The following is a 12,574-nucleotide window of genomic DNA, read 5'->3' as shown; positions in this document are numbered from 1 at the left end:
AAATTCATGCAGGCATTTTAACCAAATGTTGATTTTACAGTTTTAACTGCTGGTTTGAATTTTTGTTGTATTAAGTCACTTATACACTGCTTAGGAGGGGTGCGGGTGGCGCTGTGGGTTAAACCACAGAGCATAGGGCTTGCCAATCAGAAGGTCGGTGGTTCGAATCCCCGCGACGGGGTGAGCTCCCATTGCTCGGTCCCTGCTCCTGCCAACCTAGCAGTTCGAAAGCACGTCAAAATGCAAGTAGATAAATAGGTACCGCTCCGGTGGGAAGGTAAACGCCGTTTCCGTGCGCTGCTCTGGTTCACCAGAAGCGGCTTAGTCATGCTGGCCACATGACCCAGAAGCTGTACGCCGGCTCCCTCAGCCAATGAAGCGAGATGAGCGCCACAACCCCAGAGTCGGCCACGACTGGACCTAATGGTCGGGGGTCCCTTTACCTTTACACCGCTTAGAGATTATTCTAAGTGGTATGTTGTTGTTGTTGTTGTTGTTGTTGTTGTTGTTGTTACAGTGGTACCTTGGGTTAAGTACTTAATTCGTTCTGGAGGTCCGTCCTTAACCTGAAACTGTTCTTAACCTGAAGCACCACTTTAGCTAATGGGGCCTCCTGCTGCTGCAGCGCCGCCACCGCACGATTTCTGTTCTCATCCTGAAGCAAAGTTCTTAACCCGAGGTAATATTTCTGGGTTAGCAGAGTCTGTAACCTGAAGCGTATGTAACCTGAAGCATATGTAACCTGAGGTACCACTGTAGTATTATTATTATTATTATTATTATTATTATTATTATTATTATTATTATTATCATCTGCCCCACCCACCATTGGCATGCAGCCCTAAGAAAGCTGCCCACTAGGGAAGAATGCCCCCAGGCTGAAAAACTCCCCACACACACACACACACACTTTAAAAGAAGGAAGATCTCCCCTCTTGCCAGAAGGTTCATGCTAGCTTGGCCTGGTCCATCAGAACTCTCCTTATGTTAAATTGATTTTGCATAACAAAAATGTCCCCCCTCCAAAAAAAAATAATCAGACTTTTTGCAATAAGGAAAGTGTCCTGGAAATGTGTGGGGTGACGCTTGTTTTTCACAACGTTTTGCAACCTCCCGACAAACAAATCAACCTTGGGAACTTCTTGAAAGGCAGAACATAAATCCCTAAAATAAATATAGTCAATAAATTATGGGGTATAACCTTTTATAGATTAGATTGTCTCTGTGTGTAGTTCCACAGAGGAATGCCTGTGCAAAGTTTACATGGAGAATGGATTATACACGGATTATTCCTACTAATTTGTTTGTGGGGAGTTGATACGGCAAAGAGCATCCGCCGAGATTTGCTTGCATGGTGTTTACATGTCTTCCTGCTGATCATTCACCCCACACTTTTCAGTTCATTTCCCCATCTCTTCCCTATTTTCAAAAAGCCTGTTATGTCTTTCTGCATTGGATCGGTTGCACCACTTTAATTGCAAAAGTCTGGCGAGGCATCTGAAAGCACAGATAGTCTGCGTTTTGCCATTCTGGAGTGCAACCCTGGTGCTTCAGTGGGGATGGTGTTATTGTAAGCATCCTGGCAGCCGTTTGCAGGAAGCATCGCAGTCCAAGGAAATATCTACACGCAGGTGAGCATCGGGCATTTGGGACATCTCTGAAAGCCAGGAGGTGGTCAGAAGCAAAGGGCCTCCGTTGTCAAAATGCCTGACACATAAAGTCGGCTCGTTTCTCCCTTTGGAGGTGAAGCGTCAGAGCTTCCTTTTTCCATCCTGAGACAAAACCGAGACTCTACAAGATAAGGAAATGCCAGGTGGAGATGTCAACAAATAACAGACGGCCCTTTTCTGAGTCAGTAGATTATTGCTGCTGCTGCTGCAGCAGCAGCGACAACACTCTCATCAGTTTCAGAAAGGTTGCAGGAGTAAGAGCCCAATCTGCAGGTTCACAGGAAAAATGTTCCTAGGGTTTAAGACTCTTATCATCAACTGCAACAGCAACTGAGTAGCAAGGAGACCACCCTCCCAAGAGATTCTCTTGTGAAGGGGGCCCTATTCAGCCTCACCTAGGGGTGGGAGAGCTTGCTTTCTTTTTTTTAACTGCACAATAGAAAGATATTTTATTTTAAGCAAAGGGGACTGATTTATCTGACCTAATGTTCAGAGTTTGCTTTCATTTGAACCCACCTCATTCCCAGTTCCCAAACCAATTTGTGCATCAAAATGCAGCTGTCCCTCAAAAATTCACACTTCCCCAGGCTTCGCAGTGGAGATTTCCAAGGAAAACTGTGTATTTTAAAAGAAAGTGTTGAGATATGTCTTCTTCTTTGGTGATCACTCGTAGCCCAGTAAGATCGTCTTTCATAAACATGGTCTTAAAAGTGAGTCCATAAGTGACTGTGGAGGCAAATTCTGGATCCATGCGTCCTTCAACAGTGGGGAATTGGTTTCCGGGTGGGAGGTGATCATTGTGAGGGTTTGCTAAACGTGCCTTCCTCTTTTCTCATTTCTCCCTCTCTTCCTGAGTTCGAGCATCTTCAAAGTCCATTAAACCTTTGGTGAAGGCTGTTCTCCAATTGGAGCGCTTGCAGGCTAGTGTTTCCCAGATGTCAGTGTTTATACCAAGTTTTTTTATATTTGCCTTGAGAGAGTCTTTAAACCTCTTTTCTTGACCACCAGCATTATGCTTTCCATTTTTAAGTTTGGAATAGAGTAGTCGCTTTGGAAGACATCCGCACAACATGACCAGTCCAACGAAGTTGATGTTGAAGAATCATTGCTTCAACACTGGTGATATTTGCTTCTTCCAGTACACTGTCATTAGTTCGCCTGTCTTCCCAAGTGATGTATAAAAATTTTCAGAGACACCGTTGATGGAATCTTTCAAGGAGTTGGAGATGGCATTTAGAAGTGGTCCATGTTTCACAAGCACACAGTAAGGTTGGTAGTACAAAAGCTTTGTAAACAAGAATTTTGGTTTCCATGCAAATGTACATAATGAGAGATGTACATTAGGAGGACTTTTTCATGTGGACTTAAAAAATAAAAAAATCCACAAACTGATGAGAACGTAGCAACATAAGTAGAGTCTGCTGGATCAAGCCATCTGGTCCAACATTCTGTTTTCATAGGGGCCATGTATATGCCTCTGGCAAACTAGCAAACAGCACTGAAGTACTCCTACATGAATGTGTCAAATCCTTTTTCAAAGTCATCCAAGTTTGTGACTGTCACTGCCTCTTGTGGTGGGGAGTTCCGTAGTATAACTGTGTTCTGAAGAAACACAGCACCAGGGGGATGCCCAGTTCTCCTCTCTTCCTGCCATCACTGTTAGGATATTGATGTTCCGTTCCACCTAAACAGATGTGTGGAGCTGTTGTATGTCACATGTCTGTTTACATTCCAGCACAGCTTTCTGGGAACTTCCGTTTGTGTATAGCTTTTGCCTTATGCCTTCTTGCTTGGGCATGAAGGAGAGCAGACATGTTTTCTTTGTCCTGATCTATGCTGAATAAACCGCTTGTAAATATGCTTTACATATGCCTCTGTCCGCCCTTCCATCGCGAAGAGTTTGTTATCTCTGCTGACTTGTGTGCCCAGCTTCTGAAAGGCTTCTGATTGATGCAGTCGCTGATTGATGCAGAACTGAGGACTGGAATTCGACCAGCCGGTGGGCTGGAGCCAGCTGGGGGCCTGCCAATTGCCCCCATTCCCTTGGATGCATCGCAACAGTCACTGTTCAAATGAGGCTTGGCAAGCTTTGGGAGTGATAAGGGGTGTGCCTACGCCCCTGGGTGTCAGCGCTCTTGGCGTGCCACCTTGAAAAAAGCAAGCCTCCGCCTTCTATCGATCGGTGGACTTCTTCAGTTTTGGATTCCCTGCATTGCAGTCTCTTCACATGTCTCTTTCTCTCCCTCTGCGCTCCTTCCTTGGCCAACAGCCAGCCCTTTTCACCTTTGCAAAGAATTCAATCCTCTCCCGCAATCGGATTCTCAAAACCCTTTATCTCTTCTGCCTCCCTCAGAGCCAAAGGGATTTAAGTAGCTAAATGAGCAGCCTCACTTCATTTGATTAAGGCTGTCTTGCCAGTGAACAGTTGTATTTAAGGGGGGGAGAGACTGCCTTGATTCCCTGTAAGAGAGAGGAACTACTTTCTCGCTTGAAAGCCTGCAGCTGTGATGGCCTGGGATTCGGACTCGGAGGCTGATCCTGAGAGATCCCAGCCTGCACAGGATTCCCCGCCTCCAGAACCAGCTGATCCGTGGCTGGGGCAGGAGCCTGAAGGGTCAAAAGTTATAGCCAAATAACCAGAAAAAGGAAGCACAACTTGCTTAGGTTGATATGCAGTAGTTTTCCTTCATTTGAATGTAGCCAATGAGCATGAGTGTTTAGAGAGCCTATCAGGTGTCATGAGCCATCAAACCTCACAAATACACTTTTCCCACAAGGTTTCCACAGTTCTGGCCACTAGTGTATCTGCTTTCTTCGTGCCATGTATAATTTTATAAACTTCTATAACGATGCCTCTCACTCGCCTTTTCTCTAAACTAAAAAGGCCGCAACATTTCCTCGCTGGAATCATATAGAATTGTAGAGTTGGAAGGGACCCCACAGATCCTCTAGTCCAGGGATCAGCAACCTTTTTCAGCAGGGGGCCAGTCCACTGTCCCTCAGACCTTGTGGGGGGCCGGACTATATTTTGGGGAAAAAAAATACGAACGAATTCCTATGCCCCACAAATAACCCAGAGATGCATTTTAAATAAAAGCACACATTCTACTCATGTAAAAACATGGTGATTCCTGGACCGTCCGCGGGCTGGATTGAGAAGGCGACTGGGCCGCATCTGGCCCCCGGGCCTTAGGTTGCCTACCCATGGTCTAGTCCAGCCCCCTGCGATGCAGGAATCTCAGCTAAAGCATCCCTGAGAGATGGCCATCCAACCTCTGCTTAAAAACCTTCAAAGAAAGAAGAGTCCACCACCTCTCGTGGGAGTCTGTTCCACTGCCAAACAGCTCTTGATGCCCGAAAGTTTTTCTGAAAGTTCAACCGGAACCTCCTTTCTTGCAACTTGAAGCCATGGGTTCGAGTCCTCCCCTCCGGAGTGGAGAAAACAAGCTTGCTCCATCTTCCGTGTGACAGCCCTTGAAATATTTGAAGGTGCCTCTCCTGTCTCCTCTCAGTCTCCTCTTTTCCAGGCTAAACATACCCAGCTCCTTCAACCGTTCCTCATCAGGCTTCAATTCCAGATCAAGGATGGATAGCTGTTCCATCCTGCTAGATCATTCTGGTCCAGCTCCCATCATTCCTGCCCAGTGGCCATCCTCAGTGGGACGATGGGAGCTGGATTTGAACAGCCTTCAGAGGGGCACAGTTTTCTCATCCTTGTTAGAAAACGTATTCCACTTTGGTTTGTGGGTTCCAGTGTTGTTCCCTCACTGAGGGGAGGGACATCTGAAAAGGCCCCTTTAAAAATATATATTTTTTAAAATGTGCCTGGAGAGAAAGATGTTCCCCTCCGCCTGGCTGTTTCCTCCCCACCCCACCTCAGTAGGTTTTCATGCCTGCCTTGTCTCTGTCCCACAGGATGACGGACAGATTGGAAGCTGCTGCTCAGGCAGAGGCAAGGGCTTGCAAAATGGAAAGAGCAAGGAGGTCTCTGGGGAGGGAACTTCACTAGAGCCCAACTTGCTTTCTGCCAGATTCTCAAGGGGAACAAAAAACAAAAGGCAGCTGCGAGAAGGGGCAGGAGGAGTCAGTGGCCATGAGCTTTGTCTCTAGGTATTATACTTTAAGTCTGCTGTTTCTTCAAAGGTCAACCAACCAACCTGGGTGAGGTCTACAAACACAGGGAAGAAGAAATAGTCGCAATCAGAGCAGAATTCATCATGCGAAAGGCTGGACTGGATGAATACCAAACCAGAATTAAGATTTCCAGAAGAAATATCAACCACCTCAGATATGCAGATGACACAACCGTGATGGCAGAAAGCGAGGAGGAATTAAAGAACCTTTTAAGGAAGGTGAAAGAGAAGAGCGCAAAATATGGTCTGAAGCTCAACATCAAAAAAACGAAGATCCATTCAAACAAGAACCTAGGAACCTGCCTTAATCACCTTCCGCACCTTTGCTAACCTGGCGGTTGTGCCTCGCTGCCTTTTGGGGTGCCCCATACCAAATCAGATGGTGACAGCAGCCACGAAATTAAAAGACGCCTGTTTCTTGGGAGAAAAGCAATGACAAACCTAGACAGCATCTTAAAAAGCAGAGACATCACCTTGCCAACAAAGGTCCGTATAGTTAAAGCTGTGGTTTCCCCAGTAGTGATGTATGGAAGTGAGAGCTGGACTATAAAGAAGGCTGATCTCTGAAGAATTGATGCTTTTGAATTCTGGTGCTGGAGGAGACTCTGGAGAGTCCCATGGACTGCAAGAAGATCAAACCTCTCCATTCTGAAGGAAATCAGCCCTGAGTGCTCACTGGAAGGACAGATCCTGAAGCTGAGGCTCCAAGACTTTGGCCACCTCATGAGAAGAGAAGACTCCCTGGAAAAGACCCTGATGTTGGGAAAGATGGAGGGCACAAGGAGAAGGGGACGACAGAGGATGAGATGGTTGGACAGTGTTCTCGAAGCTACCAGCATGAGTTTGACCAAACTGCGGGAGGCAGTGGAAGACAGGAGTGCCTGGCATGCTCTGGTCCATGCGGTCACGAAGAGTCGGACACGACTAAACAACAACAACTGTACGGGGGGGGGGGGTATTCCCTCTTCCATAACCCCAGAACTCCTGGACACCCGCGAAGCAGAGTCTGGGAAGATTCAGGAATGGATAAAAGCAAGTCCTTCTTCACACTATGAAACTTGCAGTGACGCCCACCAACTTGGATGGTTTTTTAAAGGGATTAGACAAATTCACAGGCACTTCCTGTATTGGAAGATTGGCAGATAAAGATGGTAGAATATGTGGAGATGGCAAAGCTGACGGGGAAGATCCAGAATCGGTGAAACAAAACTCTTTCAAAAGGACTGGAGCAAATTTATATTCTATATGAAAGAAAATTGTAAACACTTGAAAACGTTTGTAGGTTTGAATTGAAATGCTTTGTAATGTGAAAATAAGGAACTGATTTACATATAAGGAGGTAATTTTTATTTAAAAAAAGAAGATTTAAGGTAAAAAAAGTGGTTACAGAAAGGCGAGAATTTAGTAAAAGATGTCTGGAAGTCAGAAAGAGGGAGCGAAGGAAGTCAGTGCTGTGTCTGAGCAATGCTTTATGTTATAGATTTGTGTAATGAGATGTAATTAAATATGGAAAACTCAGTATGGAAACCACAGGGGGGAGAGTTGCTCTTCTGCTTGCAGATCTCTCACAGAAATCTGGTTGGTCACCGTGAGAACAGGATGCTGAATTAGACGGATCCAGCCGGCTCTTGGTGTCTTTTTATGAGTCCATCAACATCTGGAGAGTCACCGTTTCCCCATCGCTCAGGAGGAGCAGGTGGTTTCCTTCACAACAGAAATGAGGAAATCTCATTTTTGCCCTTCAGGTGTTAGTTGGACTACAACTCCCATCATCCCTGGCTGCCTTTTGGCCGTGCCAGTTGAGTCTGATGGGATTTTGAGTCCAACAACATCTCTAGAGCAGTGTTTCCCAAACGTGAGTCTCCAGCTGCTTTTGGACCACAATCCCCATCATCCTTGACCACTGGTCTTGCTAGCTAGGGATGATGGGAGTTGTAGTCCAAAAACAGTTGGAGACCCAAGTATGGGAAACACTGATCTTATGGGTCTCAGGTTTCCTAGTCCTGCATTTGACAGCTTCCAGGGCCTGGTCAGAGGAATGGAAGTACCTCCAGGAACAGAAATCACCTAGTTAATCTTCCACACCCTCTTCCTGCTCAATGGAGTGGATTGTTGCTTGTTGTTTTGTGTTCACATAACTGGCTGTAGCCAGACCAGCTTACGTAGCCCCCTTAAACTGCGCCTTCCAAATTGACGTACCCCTCGGTGTCCATTTCCACACGTGATATTGTGATAGGAATTTTATGGTCTTAGATATACAGTAATGTTCATAACCACACGTACATAGATCAGCACAGGAAGACCGACCTGAAGCCATTTTGATTCCTAAACTGAGCAAATGTTTTCTCTGCAAGGTCAAAATGGAAAAGCCTCCCCATTGTCTTTTCCTACACAAATCCTGTCTTGAGGGTATGTCTGTGTTTGAATACGGTGTGAGCCTGTGACCTGGCCCAGGAACTAAGTATTTATCATTACAAAAAGACTGGCCAGGCTACCCAGGAAATCCAATCAAGTGACCTGCCAGACAGGAGAAAAACAACATTAAAATTTCTGTTTTAGGCCGCCTTTTCTGTGATGTAGATATGTATCTGAGGGGTGGTTTTAGATTACACCCCTTCTGTGATGTAGGTATGATGTTTCTGGGGGTGGTCTTGATCTAGAGGATGGGAATTTCGAAAGTCTTTTTAAGCCCTTGCACACCATTTTTCTGGGTCCCTCCTCTCTCCTGCGGCTGAGGGGAGCACCCTGTTGCAACAGATCAATAAAGGCCAAGCCTACAGGCTGCTGTTTTGCTCCAAGTAATCCTGGTTGGTGTCTTTGTTTTTGTCCAAGGGAGCTGTCAGGGAACTGACATCGGAGCGAGAGGTGAAGGGGAGGCTCCCGGATGATGCTGGCGAAGGACCCAGCAGCAGGGGGAGAAACAGCTCAGTAGAGGGGGGAGCCAATCAGCGCAACACCAGGGATAAAGGGGGGCAGACGGGGGAATTGGAGAGAGGGCTCCAGGACTCTTCACTGGACATCAGTGAGGAAAGCCCCGGTCCTCCGCTACCCACGCCTTCCCTGCGCAGAAGACTCCTGCGCAGTGAGAGGAGGAGGAGACTGGGTGTCAAACAACTTTTATGCTGGAAGAGGTTCAAGAAACGCCCACTGACGGATTCTGCCAGTGACTGAGGCAGCCGCGATGAGAAGGGGCTGTGCAGTCAGAAAGGTTTGACAAGGCAAATTAACCGAGAAAGGCACCAGTTTACGCACGAGTAACTCATACCTATTACAGGAGCCCTCAGATTTTTCTGTTAACAACACCTAAATCCATTTATTGTGGCGCCGCTGCTTCACGTCTCTCAGAAAGCCCTTTCCATTTGCCAAGTGCTTGTCAGGCTTTATTGTTTGTCCTCACAACAACCCTGTGAGGTAGGTCACTAAAATCCCCGCCGCAGAGGTGGGGAAACGGGCAGAAGTGACATGTCCCAAGGCCCTGAGGCGGTTCCATGATGGTGATGGGTCTCGGGTCTCGCCCCCCGTGCTGGTCCAATCCTTCCTCCACTGCAGTACCTATTGCATAATTCAAATGTAAAGTCTATACTAGTTGGGATATACATTTGCCGCAAACTTTCTTTTTCCTTTTGCCTTTCCAACCCCACATTAAAAATATTCAGAGGCATCCCATTCCAGACCAGGGGACGGTTCAGATATCAGTGGGCATTAGCGATTTCCTAGATCAGGGTTTCTCAAACTTGGGAAACTCCAGCTGTTTTTGGACTACAAATCCCATCACCCCTAGCTAGCAGGACCAGTGGTCAGGGATGATGGGAGCTGTCGTCCAAAACCAGCTGGAGACCCAAGTTTGGGAAACCCTAGATAGTCTGGGCTGCAGGAGAAACAGTCGCTCGACGGCAGAACATCTCCTTTGGCAGGTCAGTGTGGACAATACTAAGCCAACGATCTGGTTCAGGATAAAGCAGCTTCCGTTCCAATTTACATCAGCCCCAGAACCTTGAGGACTAGACTCTTACTATTAATTTTAAAGGAAGTGCCGTTGCTCAGCAGTAGCGCTTCTAATTTGTGTGCATGAGGTCCCAGGTAGGGCTAGGGAAACCCCAAAGAGCCTCTGCCAGTCTGTATGGGCATTACAGAGCTGGATGGGACATCGTGGTCATAAGGTACCGTATTTTTCGCTCCATGGGGCGCACCGGACCATAAGGCGCACCTAGTTTTTAGGGGGGGAAATAAAGGGGGGATTTATTTTTTTCCCCAGCCCCCAGAACAGGCTGCTATCCGCAAGCCTTCGGAGCCCGGCGGGAACTCCCGCCGGGCTCAGAAGGCTTGCGGATAGCTGCCTGAAGCCTGGAGAGCGAGAGGGGTCAGTGCACATCCACCCCTCTCGCTCTCCAGGCTTCAGCGAAAGCCTGCATTCGCTCCATAGGACGCACACACATTTCCCCTTCATTTTTGGAGGGGGAAAAGTGTGTCCTATACAGCGGAAAATACGGTCGCTTTCTAAGCCATTCCTGTGCCAGCCTGCCGATTCTGCTCTAACCACCTTCAGCTAAATGACCGGTTAACAGGTGATGGAAAGACCTTTCTCCTTCTACCTGAGACCCTGAAGAGCAGCTGCCAGTTGAGGAAGACAAGAGCTCCTCAACCTAGTACCTCTCCTCCAGCTGTGCTGACTGGGGTTGATGGGAGTTGTAGTCCAAAACAGTCGGAAGGGAGCACCAGCCTGGGATGGACAACGCTGAGCTGTGTGGGGTAAACAACGTAGTCCTAAGCTTCCTATCAGCAGAGGTTGGTCCATTAGGGCAAACTGGGCAATGCCCCACTTACCTCGGCCTGCCGAGATGTTGCTGGACTACAACTCCTCAGCTAAGCTGGCTGGGAGTGATGGGAGTTGTAGTCCAACAGCACCCACCAATCCCGTCTGAGGCACCACTGCCACACCCCTGCAAAGTAGCCACTTAGCTTCACCCTGGCCTCACCATCTGCCGTCTTGGCTGGGAAGCTGCTCTCGGCATGTGTAGTCCACCTCCCTTGTACGTTTTTTTAGCGCAGCACTACGAATTACTCACTATGGACTAGAGGCCTGAAAGCCAGCTCCGATCCACTTCAGTCTTGCTTTTGAAACTGCTTCCCCTCCGCTACATTATGGTTTCCTGGGGCCTTCTTTGGGCTCATAGAATCATAGAATAGAATCATAGAATCATAGAGTTGGAAGAGACCACAAGGGCCATCGAGTCCAACCCCCTGCCAAGCAGGAAACACCATCAGAGCACTCCTGACATATGGTTGTCAAGCCTCTGCTTAAAGACCTCCAAAGGAGGAGACTCCACCACACTCCTTGGCAGCAAATTCCACTGTCGAACAGCTCTTACTGTCAGGAAGTTCTTCCTAATGTTTAGGTGGAATCTTCTTTCTTGTAGTTTGGATCCATTGCTCCGTGTCTGCTTCTCTGGAGCAGCAGAAAACAACCTTTCTCCCTCCTCTATGTGACATCCTTTTATATATTTGAACATGGCTATCATATCACCCCTTAACCTCCTCTTCTCCAGGCTAAACATGCCCAGCTCCCTTAGCCGTTCCTCATAAGGCATCGTTTCCAGGCCTTTGACCATTTTGGTTGCCCTCCTCTGGACACGTTCCAGTTTGTCAGTGTCCTTCTTGAACTGTGGTGCCCAGAACTGGACACAGTACTCCAGGTGAGGTCTGACCAGAGCAGAATACAGTGGCACTATTACTTCCCTTGATCTAGATGCTATACTCCTATTGATGCAGCCCAGAATTGCATTGGCTTTTTTAGCTGCTGCGTCACACTGTTGGCTCATGTCAAGTTTGTGGTCAACCAAGACTCCTAGATCCTTTTCACATGTACTGCTCTCAAGCCAGGTGTCACCCATCTTGTATTTGTGCCTCTCATTTTTTTTGCCCAAGTGCAATACTTTACATTTCTCCCTGGCTCACGCTCGTTCAGCTGACCCTGCGTCTCTCCAGAAAGCAACCTAGAACACACGTTCCCCTTTCCCTACAACCCAAAAAGCCGCCTTCTGACTGCTGGTTCTCAGGTGGTTGGGGGCCCTGGGCAACCTTTCACAAGGCTGAAGAAATCAGCCATTTGCAGGTGTCCTCCTCCAGTCCACTTTGATGGAGCCGTAAAGGAGGACCCATGAAACAACAGGACAGAGATGAGCATAGTCTTGGTAATGTTCCAAGTGATTGTGAACACATGTGGGGTGTATTTACACCAGGCAAAGTGCTGTGGATTTAAGCTCCAGGTGTAAGAAAAGACCTGATACTATTTCTGCAGAACCTGTCTCCAGCATCTTAGAGCTGCCCAGTCAGCATAAAAGGAGAGTTTTTTATCCACTGAGAAGACATCTTCTCACTCTCTGTGCTGACCGGAGTCAAGCAAAGGGAAAGGACGTGAGTCGGCCAGTGAGGATGGGCTCCTGGGGGGTCAATCTGGAGAAGGACCAAGAAAGAATGATTCTGCATGCTGCAGAACTAAGCATTTAGGAGCACTGAAAACATAAGATGCTCCAGCTTAAGGAAAACAACACCGCGTGCTTGGAATTTCTGCTACGTGGAACGGAACTTCACAGAAAACGCAACGGAAGATATTATTGGAGCCGTCCAAAATATTTACGTGCACAGAAAATAGCAGATCTGGCTGAAAGGCAAAACAACGGTGATCTGCATTGATCGCTGCAATGCATCTCTATTTATTCTTATTCTTTTATCATTATAATATCATTGTATATTCTTAGAAGGTTGCATAAT

The 12,574-nt window shown here is 47.3% G+C and overlaps 1 protein-coding gene and 1 long non-coding RNA gene across 2 annotated transcripts in view; one reads left to right on the top strand and one right to left on the bottom strand.

Moving 5' to 3' along the window:
* The window catches only part of LOC308587474, a 306,756-nt gene that overhangs the window by 16,678 nt on the left and 277,504 nt on the right, over positions 1-12,574 (bottom strand). The gene's annotated exons all lie outside the window — the stretch shown is intronic.
* Positions 11,008-12,574, top strand: part of TBPL2 (TATA-box binding protein like 2) — a 119,227-nt gene continuing 117,660 nt past the window's right edge. The window contains exon 1 of the mRNA XM_081193988.1: positions 11,008-11,496. The gene's annotated coding sequence lies outside the window, so the exon portion shown is untranslated. The remainder of the gene's footprint in view (positions 11,497-12,574) is intronic.

Source organism: Podarcis bocagei (assembly GCF_964188305.1).
Source record: "Podarcis bocagei genome assembly, chromosome: 1".
NCBI lineage: Eukaryota > Metazoa > Chordata > Lepidosauria > Squamata > Lacertidae > Podarcis > Podarcis bocagei.
Note: the sequence above shows the minus strand (reverse complement) of the source record. Positions and strands in the feature narration are given on the sequence as shown.